Source organism: Benincasa hispida, chromosome 6, assembly GCF_009727055.1.
Source record: "Benincasa hispida cultivar B227 chromosome 6, ASM972705v1, whole genome shotgun sequence".
Lineage (NCBI taxonomy): Eukaryota > Viridiplantae > Streptophyta > Magnoliopsida > Cucurbitales > Cucurbitaceae > Benincasa > Benincasa hispida.
Genome location: NC_052354.1, coordinates 13,406,177 through 13,421,616, shown reverse-complemented (window position 1 = coordinate 13,421,616; position 15,440 = coordinate 13,406,177). Strand labels below are relative to the sequence as shown.

General features: G+C 35.5%; 1 long non-coding RNA gene across 1 annotated transcript; it reads left to right on the top strand.

Annotated features, from left to right (window-relative positions):
* Positions 1–13,624: 13,624 nt before the first annotated feature.
* Positions 13,625–14,338, top strand: LOC120079384. The gene is made up of 3 exons (XR_005482229.1): positions 13,625–13,884; positions 13,976–14,062; positions 14,147–14,338. It is a non-coding gene; the product is annotated as an uncharacterized LOC120079384 (long non-coding RNA).
* The last annotated feature ends 1,102 nt before the right edge of the window (positions 14,339–15,440 follow it).

Here is a 15,440-nt window from a genome sequence, read left to right as displayed (position 1 = left end):
TGATTCTCAAGTTGAATCCATTGAGCTACCAAAGAGACCTTATGGACCTGTAGTTTGAAGCTCCGACGGTATGTGAATAACTGACTAAACTCTTTAGTCACAGGATCCACCATCCGTTCACTGCCAGGCACTCCACTAAAGACCGAAAGTTGAACTCTCCTCACTACAGATATATTTTCTGTCCATATCAACCAATCAACAGTGCGATAACCCTTCACAGATCACTCATAAGTACAGCTAGGTCGTTTAGGTGAGATGTAAGTCTCAAGTATCAACAGAGTTATATACAAAAACTAGTCATCTCGTGGTTCGGTCTTATACAAACTCTTTGTATAGAACACCCCCACTCATATGTCTCCACATGAATGGTCAGGATCAACCATATGTAGTAGTTCATAACACTTGTAAACCTCTACAAAGTGGGTCGTATCCGTAGTGTCACTAGTATCAGGTATCCCTCCTTAATCCTTATACTATAGACCTATTTAGGTTATCACTTAAGGCATGATTCACTTGTATATCTCATATACATGCTTAAGTTTATATACAATAACCATAGAGCTTTGTTTATTGGATATGAGTAAATGCCAAATAAAATAACTCTTATTTTATTCAAAACAATGTGTACAGTTTACAAACTATGAGACTACAGGAGAATTAGGATACCAATCCCAAAAAATATGATTTACATTAAGTACCATAAAATAGAAAAAGAACTATGGTTTGTATGTTTCATGAGATGAAATATTAAAATTATAAGTTAAAAATATAATATGGTAAGTTGGTTATCATATTTATTTATAATATATTAATTATATGATAATTAAATTCTTTTCTCTAATAACCGATTGAGTGGGAGGTTATTGGTAGTTTTATGGTAACCGTGAGATAAAAAGAAAAATGTTTTCCTAAAAATAGAAATTACTTGATTCGGAAAGTTCTCACGGATAAAGCTATCAAATGAAAGTGTTTCACTAAACGATAAAGTGCAGAGACTAAACGATCGTAGAGCTTTGACTATACGATACTCAATAAGCTTATCATAGCTACACGATCGCATGGCTAAGTCTATACGATAGGCTACCGTTTACTAAACGATCGAGTACATCGTCTATACGATAGACAGCTTTCTATCTTCCACTTGCTCAATCCTCTACATGATCATTGTCCTTCAGTATTATCCTCAAGCCAAGATCATACAGAGCCCATAACTTCTAGATTCTCACATCGAGAATACCAAGGTAACCATTGTGATGGTGTCCTCACTCAGTTCTTGAATCGAGTAGGACTCGATTGGTTCGTGGAGGCTGTGTTCGTTGTGTTCATGTTGTGTACCGGTCATTGCATTCAAGCATTGTTGTTCTTGGACGCTTAGAGATTGATCGAGGGATTCGTGAAGAATGTTTCTTCAAAGGTATACATCCTCTATCCCTTGTATCACCTTAAAGCATGTTGTAATTTCTTATTGTGCATGACCTATTTATTTCTGTTCTTGTACTGTAATTGTTTATATTCAATTCGAATGGAATTTGGAACGATCTTTTCCACTGCTCATGGAAATCCTCGTGATTAATTTCCTCAAAGAGAATAATCAACTTCTTGCAAATTTTGGAAAACCAAAATCCTTTTATCTCACAGTTACCATAACTTCCAATAACCTCCCACTCAATTCAGTTATTAGAGAAAAAAGAATAATTAATTATCACATAATTAATATGTTATAAATAAATATAATAACCAACTTATCATATTTATTTATAACCTATAGTTTTAATATTTCATCATATGAAACATATAAACCATAGTTCTTTTTCTATTTTATGGTATTTAATATAAATCATACTTATATTAGTTCCTCCAATTTATGTATCTAAAACATCATATCAATTATATCACATATAATTGAATTGCCTCTTGTTAATTTGAACATTTCAAATTAACCCAAAATCTGATTCTCAACTTAAACTCATTAAGCTACCAAGGGGATCTCATGAACTTGAAGCTTGAAGCTCCAACGGTACGTGAATAACTAATTAAACTCTTTAATCACGAGATCTACATCCATTAATTGTTGGTCACTCTACTAAAGACTGACAGTTGCACTCTTCGCACTACAGATATATTTTTGTGTCCATTGGATATAACCAGTCAACAGTACGATGACCCTTCATAGATCGCTTGTAAGTATATTTGAACCAATTTACCGTTTTACCTCTATAGTTACATTTAACTTCTTAAGTACTACTGATTGCTCTAATGAATAATAAGTCATAGTTCTACTATGACTGAGTCCTCTCTTCCAAAGAGAGGGTGTGACCACTATGTTCAAGACCCGGAATCAACCCTTAAGGGAACAATTGATCTACAGCCCTTAAGGGAGCAATTTATCTACTTACCCCTGCTTCGGGGAAGGAGTGAATTTTGTCTTGTGTAGCTAAGTTCCCAGGTCCCCAATCAGATGAATCCCCAAAATGATAGGCTTGTTGAGTTGGCAATCTGGCCACTCTCACCCTTACAAATCAAATAACCGTCCTCATGAGCACGAGTTCCCAACTCACTTAGGATTAAGGTCATGTCACCCATGGTCATCCTAGTGAGACATAAGTCTTAATTATCAACGGTGTTATATAAAGAGACTAATCATCTCGTGGTCCGGTCTTATACAAACTCTTTATATAGGATACCCCCGCTCGCATGTCTCCATATGAATGGTTAGGATCATACCATTTGTAGCACTTTACAACATTTGTAACGTCTACAAAGTGGGTCGTATCTGTAGTGTCACCAGGATAAGGTATCCCTCCTTTATCCATCTACTACAGACCATTTAGGTTATTACTTAAGGCATGATCCACTTGTATGTCTAACATACATGCTTAAGTTACATGAAATAACCACAGATCTTAGTTTATTGGATTTGAGTAAATGCTTATAAAATAACACTTATTTTATTAATAAACAATATATTTACAGATGTGTTTACAAACTACAAGACCATTGGGAGAATTAGGATACTAATCCTAAAAATTTCCCACTTGTCCTAATGCCTCAGGAGACTAATGTACAATATACAATAAACTAGGGCATGCTCTATACCTTAGTATCATCTCCCACTTGCCCTAGACAAGGTGTCACATGTCCCATAATCCCAGAGTCTCCAGATGACCCTCGAACACTTTAGCCTGAGAGCCTTTGTAAACGAATCAACAATGTTGTGCTCCGATGCGATCTTCATGACTATCACATCATCGTGATGCACAATCTCCCTGATCAATTGATACTTTCGTTCAATATGCTTGCCTCTTCGGTGACTCCAAGGTTCCATAGAATTTGCCACAGCCCCGTCGTTATCACAATAGAGTGTGATCGGCAAATACATATTTGGAACAACTTCCAAATCGGTAAGGAACTTCCTAAGCCAAACAACTTCTTTAGCAGTTTCACAAGTGGCTACGTATTCGGCTTTCATAGTGGAGTTCACGATGCATCCCTACTTGATGCTCCGCCAAACTACAGCCTCTCAATTCAAAGTGAATACTGACCCTGATGTCGATTTCCAAGAATCTCTATCAGTTTGAAAGTTAGAGTTTGTATGTCCCGTAAGAATCAAATCCTTATCTTTATACACGAGCATATAGTCTCTCATTCTCCGAAGATATTTAAGAATTGTTTTGACCGTCGTCCAGTGATCTAATCCTAGATTGGACTAATAACAACTGATAATCCCTACTACGTAGCAAATCTCAAGTCTAGTATATAACATTGCATACATAAGGCTACCAATAGTCGATGCATGGGGAATCCATCTCATTTCCTTAACCACTTGAGGTGTCTTAGGACACTGTTCCTTAGACAAAATAATTTCATGCTTGAAGGGTAATAAACCCTTCTTGGAATTATGCATTGAGTACCTGATCAAAATCTTGGCAATGTACGATGCCTGAGACAAGGCCAACCTTTTGTTCTTACGATCCCAAATGATCTGGATCCCTAGAACAAACTGTGCCTCTCCCAAATATTCCATTTTGAATTAGGTGGCTAGCCACTTCTTAATGTCAGTCAAAAAACCTACATCATTCCCAATGAGTAAGATATCATCCACATACAGCACTAGGAAAGCTACTGAGCTGTTGATGATTTTCCTGTAAAGACGAGGCTCATCAACATTCTAATCAAAGTCAAATGATTTGATCGCACTATCAAATCTAATGTTCCAAGATCTAGATGCTTGTTTCACCCCATAAATGGACCTATTAAGCTTGCAAACCTTTTACTCTTGATCTGGAACAATGAATCCTTCTGGTTGAGCCATATAGATGGTCTTTTCAAGATTACCATTCAGAAAGGCAGTCTTGATGTCCATTTGTCATATCTCATAATCATAAAATATGGCTATGGACAGAAGAATCCTGATAGACTTCAACATGACAACAGGTGAGAAAGTTTCCTCGTAGTCCACTCCCTCGACCTGGGTATAACCCTTTGCCACAAGTCTAGCCTTAAAGGTTTGCACCTTTCCATCTACACCTCGTTTTCGCTTGTAGATCCACTTGCATCCTATAGGTTTTACCCCATCAGGCTGATCCATAAGTTTCCAGACATTATTGAAGTACATAGACTCCATTTCCTGATTCATGGCTTTAATCCATTCATCTTTGTCAACATCCTCCATTGCTTGCTTATAACACAATGGATCCTCAACTCCATCATCAAACATGATGTTTTGGGCTTCAGTCAAATCCATGTAGCATTCTGGTGGGTTCGCAACCCTCCCACTATGTCGAGGCGGTCTCAACTCTTGAGATGGTTGACTAGATGAACTGACATCAACAACTCTTGTTGATCTATCAGTTTGTTCAACAACTCTTGTTGAACTCTTAGTAGTCTCATTAGAAATCTCATTTAAAACAAGCTTACTTTGTGGTTTATGATCCCATATATGGTCTTCTTCTAAGAAGATAACATTTTTCGACACAAACACTTTGTTCTTACTTGGATCATAGAAGTAACCACCCCATGTTTCTTTGCGGTAGCCTACAAATAGGCATACTTTCGAATGCGATTCCAACTTTTTAGGCTTAGCCACAAGCATGTGAGTCAGACATCCCCAAATCCTGAAGTGGCATAAACTACCTTTAAGAACTCTTCATAACTCAAAAAGTGTTTTAGAAACACTCTTTGAGGGAATATTGTTCAAAATATAGACTGAAGTCTCCACTGCAAATCCCCAAAACGAGTTTGGAAGATGAGCATAACTCCTCATAGACCGAACCATGTTCAACAGGGTTTTGTTTCACCTTTCTGATACACCATTCTGCTGAGGTGTAACGGGGACCGAGAGTTGGGAAGTGATTCCATGTTCTATAATATAGTTCTAGAATTCTAAATCCATATACTCTCACCACGATTAGATCGCAGTGTTTTTATCTTCTTACCTAACAAGTTTTTAACTTCAACCTTATACTCCTTAAACTTTTCAAAAGCGTCAGACTTATGTTGCATTAGGTATAGATACCCATATCTTGAATAATCATCTATGAAAGAGATGAAATATTCATACCCACCTCCAGCTCTTACACTCATCGGACCACAGAACTCTGAATGTATAAGCTCTAAAGTCTCCTTGGCTCTATAACCTTTTTCAGTGAAAGGTCATTTGATCATTTTGCATTCAAGGCATGATTCACATTCCGACAAAGAGTTTTCTTCTAAACCATTTAGAAGTCCACATTTCACCAACTTCTCAATCCTATTGAGGTTGATGTGACCTAACTTTAGATGCCAAAGATGGTTGTTTTCCTTAGGAGAAACCTTTGTTCTTTTTGTAGTTGTTGTTATTCGGAACATTTCAGTACTTAGCAGGCTTTAATGACTAATGGTCTTAGTACATTCAAGTTATTTTCCATTGAACCAAAACCAATCTCCATACCATTCTTAAAAATAAACACTTTATTTTTAGAAAAAAAAAAAAAAGACGAAATAACTTTGTTCAATCAGACAAGAAACTGAAATTAAGTTCCTCTTGATATGAGGAACTACATAAACATTATCCAATAACAGATAACGTTTCTCGTCCAAAAATAACTTTAGCCTGCCTACAGCAATAGTTGAAACAACCTCACCAATACCGACTCGAAGAGTCAACTCTTCATCTTCCAACTTTTTCTAGGAACTAAATCCTTTGTAGGAAGAACTCACGTAGTTAGTAGCACATGAATAAAGTATCCAAGAAAAATCATAATTCTCTACCAAACACGTCTCCAAGACAAATAAATCACATTTATTGTCTTTAGACTTCTTCCTCTTCTGGAGAGTAGTGGGATCAATATCAGAACCCATATAAGCTCCAAGTTCCATGTTAGAAAAGAATTCTCATCGATGAACTTCTTCAGAGTCAGCAACAATTGCTTTCTCTTGTAGTCCCTTGACATTCAAGAAAGACTGGAGGTTATCTTAGGAATTGATACTACTGGTTTCTTTGTCAGTCATCCCGTTTTGCTTAAAAAGTAAGAACTGACGTTCAAATAGGTCTTGTAACGAGTCCATAATCTTACATACAATGACCATGTTCTCAACCCTTTTGGCCAATGCATCAGGTATACTTGACCAAATGTGAAGTCGGGCCATGGAATTAGCCTTTATCCATACCTCATATGCATTACGAACATTTTGCAGTGCATCGGGATTTGGGACTTGAAGACACTTCTCAACCATGACAAACTAGAGGTCGTTTACCATGAAATATGTTTTAAGAGACTCTTTCCAATGTATGTAATCAGTCAACTTATAAAAAGCAACTAACAGAAAATCATACAATGACATGTTGCTTAAAAATAAACATATTGATCAACATTAGATTTTAGCAAATGCTCTTTAAGATGAATCCAATCTGGTTTAACAAAATCTAAATGAACCCCGTGTGACATCTAGTTTTGCAATGACGCTTCAATGGTTTAGAAAATAAGCCATCGAAGGGTAGTCAATTTATCCTTCCTCTTAGTTGAGACACTCTCAACCAGTCATTAACACTCGAACAACTCTTGTTCCTATAACAACTAGTCATCATTGATTTGGTCAATAAATCATTAATTTGCTTAACAATTTCCCGTAAGTGTGACCCTTCATTTTAGATCCTAGAGTTTTGCCTCAAGCAGCCAATCCGAAGGGAAAAATCCGATTGGGGAAAAAACTAAAGCGGCCCTATCCATTTCTAGAGTTCATCTTGATATTAACCAACCGCACAAACCATCCGAAGGGGAACGCACCTAAGGTGCCACGAGGTCGTGCAAGAAGATCTCACGGTGCAAACTAATTAAGGATATCACAGGATATGTTGACACACATCCTTCACCCACTTACTATAAATACTCTCTCCGTCCACCTTGATATTCACTCATGCAAACAACATTTGAAGGGGGATGCTCCCAGGTCACCACGAGGCCAAGCATGAATCTCACGGTGTGAACATTAAGGGAGAAACATGAGTGGAATTGACAAATCATATATATCTTTTCCTCCCACTGAGTATTTTAAAACCTAGGGTTTAGTTTACTTAGAAAAAAACACGGATAATGATTTTAACTAAGTGAATTTTTAGGTTTGCCCAAAAGTAACTTACATTGGAAAGTTAAACAACTTTTGATCATCATTGAAGACTTTGATCAACTATTGCATGCTTGCAGTAAATCTATCTAATTCACCTTTCCAGGTAGATTCCAAGGTAGAGGTGTTTCATTTCCGTCAGCTTAAATACCCCAGCGTAGCCAGAACCTGCCTTAGACAAAAGGTCCATTATAGATATATTTAATACAAATTTAATCTTTTATTCAAGTCAATTTAATCCTATTAAACTGATTCAAAAGATTAAAGTTAGGTTTCTAATCTCATTAAAACCATGAACTTAGGTCTATCTCAATCAAAATTTAAAACCCTTTTAAAACATGATTTTACCTAAGTTCGCATGTAACTCTTTCTTATAGATTTTAGTTCTAATTTCCATTATAACTCTTATAAAAGGAAACAATTAAAACCATTCATAATGCGAAGCAACACATTTAGAAGGCATTCATAACTCTTATAAATAATCCTAAGTGTCATGCTCCATGCATTGTTCATTCATTACTACTTTTATATAACTCTTATATAAAAAAGCAATAAACCAAGCATATATGCTCTCATACACCCATATACTATAACATTTATAATATAAAGATGATGTATGAATATGCTTAATGCATGTATAAATATAACTCTTATATTATATGATGCATTAGCATGCTTTGTTGTAATTTGATTATGTCATATACTATATTATAACACTTATAATATATGATACATGAATAACTGCATAATCTAAGGTGGGTTTTAAATCTATATGTCATACATTATGCCATATAAAAAAACATACATCTCATGTATATTAAGTAAAAGTTAATGGACCGGGATAATTAGCCTCAAATCCTCAAGCATAAAGCTAACTATTACAGAGAGCATTTAGTCCACCGATTAAAACAGGCGAACCGGGTCTTGAACCATCCGGGCAAAGCCACGTCTCCTTGATCGTGTAATAGCTCCTTGTGATCGTCTAGCAACGTTGTATGAGCATAAACGATCATTTGGCAACGATCGAGTACCTTTTACTATGTGATGAAGCATGAAGGTCACACGGTCGTGCAACACACATCGTGTAACGCGTGCCTTGAACGATCAAGTAGACGACAATGATGCGGTGAAGCATGATTGTCTAAACGATCACGGAACAAGCGTCAAGTATCGTATACTGGGTGATCGAGTAGCTAGTGACTATGTGATGAAGCATGATGGACTACACGATCGTTTAGTGCACGCGCCTATTAAACGGTGAGTATTAAAAACTCTATACGATCGTTTACCCCAAGCGTCTACGTGATCGAGCAGCCAACGCAACACGATAAAGTAAACTCTTTTACTCAATCGTTTAGCATCAGCTATACGATCGCTTAGTAAATACTACAAGACCGGGTAGAACTTTTCTACACATTGTTTAGCCAAGTCTAAACGAGCGTTTAGCTTGGGCTACATGATGCGACCAATCTTTGGTCTTTTTCATCGATGAGAACAACATCTCTATGCTTCGAAACTTCATCACGAACGACTAAAAAAACTTCAAACACTTTGAATACAGACTCGATTGCTTCTTAATTATGCCCAAAAACACAGGGGCCCTTACACATTAACACTTTGTAAACTTAAAGAAAGCTTTAAACAGAGGTAATCATTCCATAAACATCCATCAACACATCCACAAACACATTTAACTCTTAAATACATTATAGAAAACTTAAAACCTACCACGACTGTAGAGGAAGTTCGCTATAGAAATGGTATTTGGAATATTAGAACAACCTGGCTCTAATACCAATTGAAGGAAATTTAAACATAGATATCCTGTGAGCAGCAGAAGTGGAACGTTCCAAATCCCATTGAGAATGAACACAAACAATTACAGTCTAAACAGAAACAAACAGATTATGCATAATTATAAGTTACAACATGCTACAAGATATGAAGATACAAGGGATAGAGTATGCGAACCTTTGAAGAACTCTTCTTCAAGTATCCCCCGATCGTTCAGAACATGATCTCAACAAACGGAACAGCCAACAGTACGAACAATTTGATGCACCTCGAACCCAATCGAGTCCAACTTGATCCTCGAACAGAATTAGAACACCACTATAATGGTTACCTTGGAATTCTCGGTGTGAAAAACCAGAAGTTGTGGGCTTTGTATGATCTTGGATTGAGGAAAATGGGATGTAGACGATCGAGTAAGTGGGAGATGAGGTTGTCTATCATATAGACGAAATACTCGATCGTGTAGCAAACAGAAGCCTATCGTATAAACTTTACTACTCGATTGTGTAGCAACCATTAAGCGAGCAACTATCATATAGTAAACTCGTAGCTCTATTGTGTAAGCTCTTTATGCTATCGTTTAGTAAAAACCTTTTTTACTTGATAGCCTTTTTCGTGAGATTAATCCAAGAGAATAATCAACTTCTTACCAATTTTAGAAAACCAAAATTCTTTTACCTCATTACCATAACTTCCAATAACCTCTCACTCAATTTGATTATTAGAGAAAAAGAATAATTAATTATCACATAATTAATATGTTATAAATAAATATAATAACCAACTTACCATATTATATTTATAACCTATAGTTTTAATATTTCATCATATAAAACATATAAACCATAGTCCTTTTTCTATTTTATGGTATTTAATATAAATCATATTTATATTAATTCCTCCAATTTATGTATCTTATACATCATATCAATTATATCACATATAATTGAATTTCCTCTTATTAATTTGAACACTTCAAATTCACCCAAAATCTAATTCTCAACTTGAACCCACTAAGCTACCAAGGAGCTTGAAGCTTCAATGGTACGTGAATAACTGACTAAACTCTTTCATCACGAGATCCACCATTTGTTAACTATTGGTCACTCCACTAAAGACCGACAGTTGCACTCTTCGCACTACAGATATATTTCTGTGTCAATTGGATATAACCAGTCAACAGTGCGATGACCTTTCACAAATCGCTCTTTGTAAGTACAGCTGGACCAGTTTACCGTTTTACCCCTGTAGTTACATCTAACTCCTTAAGTACCACTGATTCCTTTAATGAACAATAAGTCATAGTCCTACTATGACTGAGTCCTCTCTTCCAAAGAGAGGGTGTGGCCACTATGTTCAAGACCTGGAATCAACCCTTAAGGGAGTAATTTATCTACTTACCCCTGCTTCGGGGAAGGAGTGAATTCCGTCTTGTGTAGCTGAGTTTCCAGCTCCCCAATCAAATGAATCCTCAAAATGGTAGGCTTGTTGAGTTGGCAATCTGGCCACTCTCACCCATAAAAATCAAATAACTGCCCTCATGAGCACGAATTCTCAACTCACTCAAGATTAAGGTCATGTCACCCATGGTCATCCTAATGAGACATAAGTCTCAATTATCAATGGCGTTATATAAAGAGACTAATCATCTCGTGGTCCGGTCTTATACAAACTCTTTGTATAGGATACCCCCGTTCACATGTCTCCACATGAATGGTCAGGACCATACCATTTGTAGCACTTTACAACATTTGTAACATCTACAAAGCGGGTTGTATCCGTAGTGTCACCAGGATAAGGTATCCCTCCTTTATCCATCTACTACAGACTATTTAGGTTATTACTTAAGTCATGATCCACTTGCATGTCTAACATACATGCTTAAGTTATATGAAATAACCACGAATCTTAGTTTATTGGATTTGAGTAAATTCTTTTAAAATAACATTTATTTTATTAATAAACAATATGTTTACAGAGGTGTTTCCAAACTACGAGACCACCGAGAGAATTAGGACACCAATCCCAATAGCGACCATAGGGCTCACTGCAATTTCCTTTTCTTGTTCCTTCTTTTTATTTGTTTTTTTCAAATGAGTTTTCTTAAATCTCTTCTCTCTCATCGGGATCCATAATGCTTTCAAGTGTCAAAATTCTTCTTGCTTCATTTAAGCTATAGATTCCTTTTCTAATCCACTTTCAAATGTCATTGCTTCACCTTTATCTTTCCCTTCTTCATGCAAATTTCCAATGTTGTTGAACAGGGTTCCTTGTGGGTTTATCTTCAATTCATTAACACAATATTCCGTATGGGTCTCCAAATTTTGTTGGGATGTTGTTTCACTTTCAATCTTGATATCCATGTTCGCCTTATATTCCTTAGAAAGCTCTTCAATGCTTTTCTATTCTTGTGCCTCTTGCTTAACATGTTTATGTTGCAATTGAAGCATTGATTCAAAGCTATCAGCATCTAGGTGGACAACCTATGAGGAGTTAGGGTACACCCTCCATCTTTGCTTATGCTTATTCGGAAAAGGATTTAACAAGCTTTGACTACCTTCTTGCCCTATATAAAACAAATAGTCGGGATTATAAGGACAATCGTCAAATACATGTTTACCTCTACAATAAACATAAGACATAGTCAAATACGGACATATTTCAAAAACATGATATTCGCAACAATCAGAACAAAATGTATCAGAAAGTTTGTATTTAGGAGCAATAGAGATATTTTTCTCTCATATAACTTTTGTAGCATGTTGGCAAATTCTACAAGTTGTTCAGTTCAATGTTGCAATGACATGTGAGGGAATTATGTGGGTCGTTTTGAATAATCAAGATCTAATTCAAAATGATAAGCTCTTTTGCTTATGCATTATGCTCAACCTAAAAAAAAAAAAGAAAAGAAAAGAAAAAGAAAAAGCAAACAAAGATTAGAGTTTATGAGAAAAAGACAATGTGGTTACAATCTAATCACAATTTCTAAAAAAAAAAAAAGAATTTTAAATAGTCTCCGACAATGGCGCCAAAAATTTGATCGATCAATCGTGTATGAGTGATGAAAATGAGAATAAATATGGTCTAAATGCAAGCATAAGCTATCAATGAAGTAATAAACCTTGGAGTATTCCAAAAGTCAAATCCCGCGAAGCTATTTATGCAATTCAATTTTTCTAAGAAAGAACTTTTTTATGAAAATCAATGGGTAACTACTAAATAAGTGATTTTTAGGTTAAAAGTTGATAAAAGCAGTAAATAAGAGTATTAAATAGGGATACAGATATGTTTCAACCTTTTAGTTTCTGTGCTATAAGTGACACGGCCGCATCATACCAAGATAGTGAAATATGCATGAACAGCAAACTACTCCTATTCGGTCTTGTGTTAAGTTTCTTTAATAGAGATAAGCAGTTAATGCCTAATGTTTTCATGGTTAGCTAGATCTTAGATTAGTTTAAGCTTAGATTCTTTATCCTACAGTGTCCCTTATTTCTAAGGCGACTGACTCTCCTATTTCTAGGCTCCTAGCCTTGTATTTCTTTGTGACATCATTTTATATCCTAACCTTCTCAACGTTAAAACTCCACTAGATTGCTAAATTAAGTGATCAATTTAACTTAACAATATTTTTCCATAAACTCAATAAGGGAATTCATAAGTCAAAGTTGTATGAAACATAAGTATTGCTAAAGTCATAAAATCCTAGGGTATTCACATAACTTAACCCTTTAGAGTGTTTAACTCATGACTAATGATAAAAGAATGACCTTCAATAAATCATAAATCATATGTAACAACCCAAATTTTTTAAGGAAAGAAATTATTTAATTGTCTTGAATTATTCGAGATTGTGCTTCAAATTTTAGATATTTAAATCAGTTTATTTGGGGGAGATAAATCAATTTAAATTAAACTTAATAAAATATGTAGATTTAATTCAATTGGTGGGAATAGAATTTAATTGGGAAGACTTGGAGGTTTGAATTTTATTTAGGTTTTAGTTTTGTGAAGAGGAGAATTATTTGTTTGGGATTTAATGCGATGGAAAAGAAAGATTAAAAAGTATAATATATATATCAATCAGGAAAGAAAATTATTATTATATAAAAGGAAAAGGGAAATAGAAAAAGAAGATTGTTTTGGGAACTAGGGTTTGGAAAAGGAAAAAATTATATATGTTTGTGTGTGTATACTTCTCATGGAGTGTGCAAAGAATAAAGACAAATATATATATATATATATATATATATATTTTCCTTCTCCCCTCTTCGTTCTTCAACTGACCCCCTCTGCTATTTTTCTTTCCGCCTGCTTCCAGCCATCGTCGTCTTCTTCGTTCACGCTGCCAGGTCCGCCGATCGCACCATCGAATGCGTGAAGCCTCAACTATCCGATTCGTCGTTTGTGTGCGCTGCTCAGCCGCCGCTCGTTCACGTCGTCCCATTCATCTTTTCCTTTTTTGATTGCTGAAATCTTGAGATTTGTGTAAGTTTGGGGTGTTTTGGGTTTTTTTTAAACATCCATTAATATTGGATTAAGTTTTGGCCAATAACTAATTTACCCATAATTTTTTAAGTTGGATTCAGGAATTTGGGGTTGTGAAGCAAGTTGTCCAGTGGAGTAGAGATTCATTTTGGCAATTTCGGTGACCATTAATTGTCGGGTAAGTTAATTGGAGATACTTGAGTTGAATTTGGTGATTAAGATTAGTTCCTAGTATTGAAATTAAATTTGGTTAATGTTTTAGGGGTTAATTTAAGAATTTTCAGTCGAAGAGGAATTTATTTGCTAGTTGTTCACATAAATCAAGGTGAGTGATTTACTATTGGTTTGCCCTCGAATCCCAAGTTGGTATTAAGACTGTGAATACATTATTAAACATGTTTCTGTTGTGATAAAATATTCTGCCGTGATTAACTTATATACGATTGTTGAGACTGTCCAGAAACTCATGAGTTGTGCTACTATGATTATTAAAATATGATATAGCTTTATATGAATTTGGGCGTTGTATGATGTCTAATAGATGATGGTGTTTGTTAGCACTCCTATGATTGTGTACATCCCTTATGTATGTTTCGGCATCCTTATGGATTGTCGCCTATATTTATGATTTTGGTGACTCTTCGAAGCCACTACCTATGAAAGTGTGCTTTCGGGTTCACCCCTTATGCCTATGCCTACATTGGGATACACACCTTTGTCTTGATAGGAAAACTAGTAGTGGGTCACTTGCTGAGTATTTCTATACTCACGGTTAGGATAGAACCGCAAATAACAAGAGGAATCTATGACCGACCCTTGGGACTTGTCATCACTTCTACACAATATTTTTTTCTTATGTTTGCAAGTTTTAGCTTGTAATAAACTTCTAAATTCTTTGAACATTTCATTCCTTTTTCAATTTTTAATTTTAATTAAAGTTAAGGATACCCCGAACAGAGATTTTATGTTTTTTTTATATGTTTTATAATAAAATTTATTTCATTCTTTCGATCTTTCTCAAATTTTTGTAAAAATGTCATTTTTTGAACTATGCATGCATATAGTAATGGTCTGATTCTCGTTCTAGAAATTCAGGTTGTTACATCATAGCTACAAGATGAAGTTCAACGCGTGAAAAGAAAACAAAAGAACTACAAAAAATATGTGAATATAAAAAAAAATACAACTCAAGGGGTCTTGGGAAAATCCTTAATTTCTTAGTCGTTCCGTAGGTTGATTCCCCATTTTCAAGGAAGAATCGCATTTCACCTCACACTTTTACGAGATGAAATGACCTAGAGTTGTTATGCCTTAGATGAACTTTCGTTCTTAAGACTACTAATTTAAGAAGTTGAGAACACACCGAAGGAGTTGATTAAATGGCAGAAATAATGAAGAATGGTGATGATTTCGGCGATGGAGAGTTGTATGCTCGAAATGAAAGGCTTTTCTTCTTCATATATGCTCCAAATTGGTTAGGGAGGCCCGAAGTTCACATTATAAGAGTTTACTAGGCGAAATCGAGGCTACCCAACTGATTAAAACGTAAATTAGGA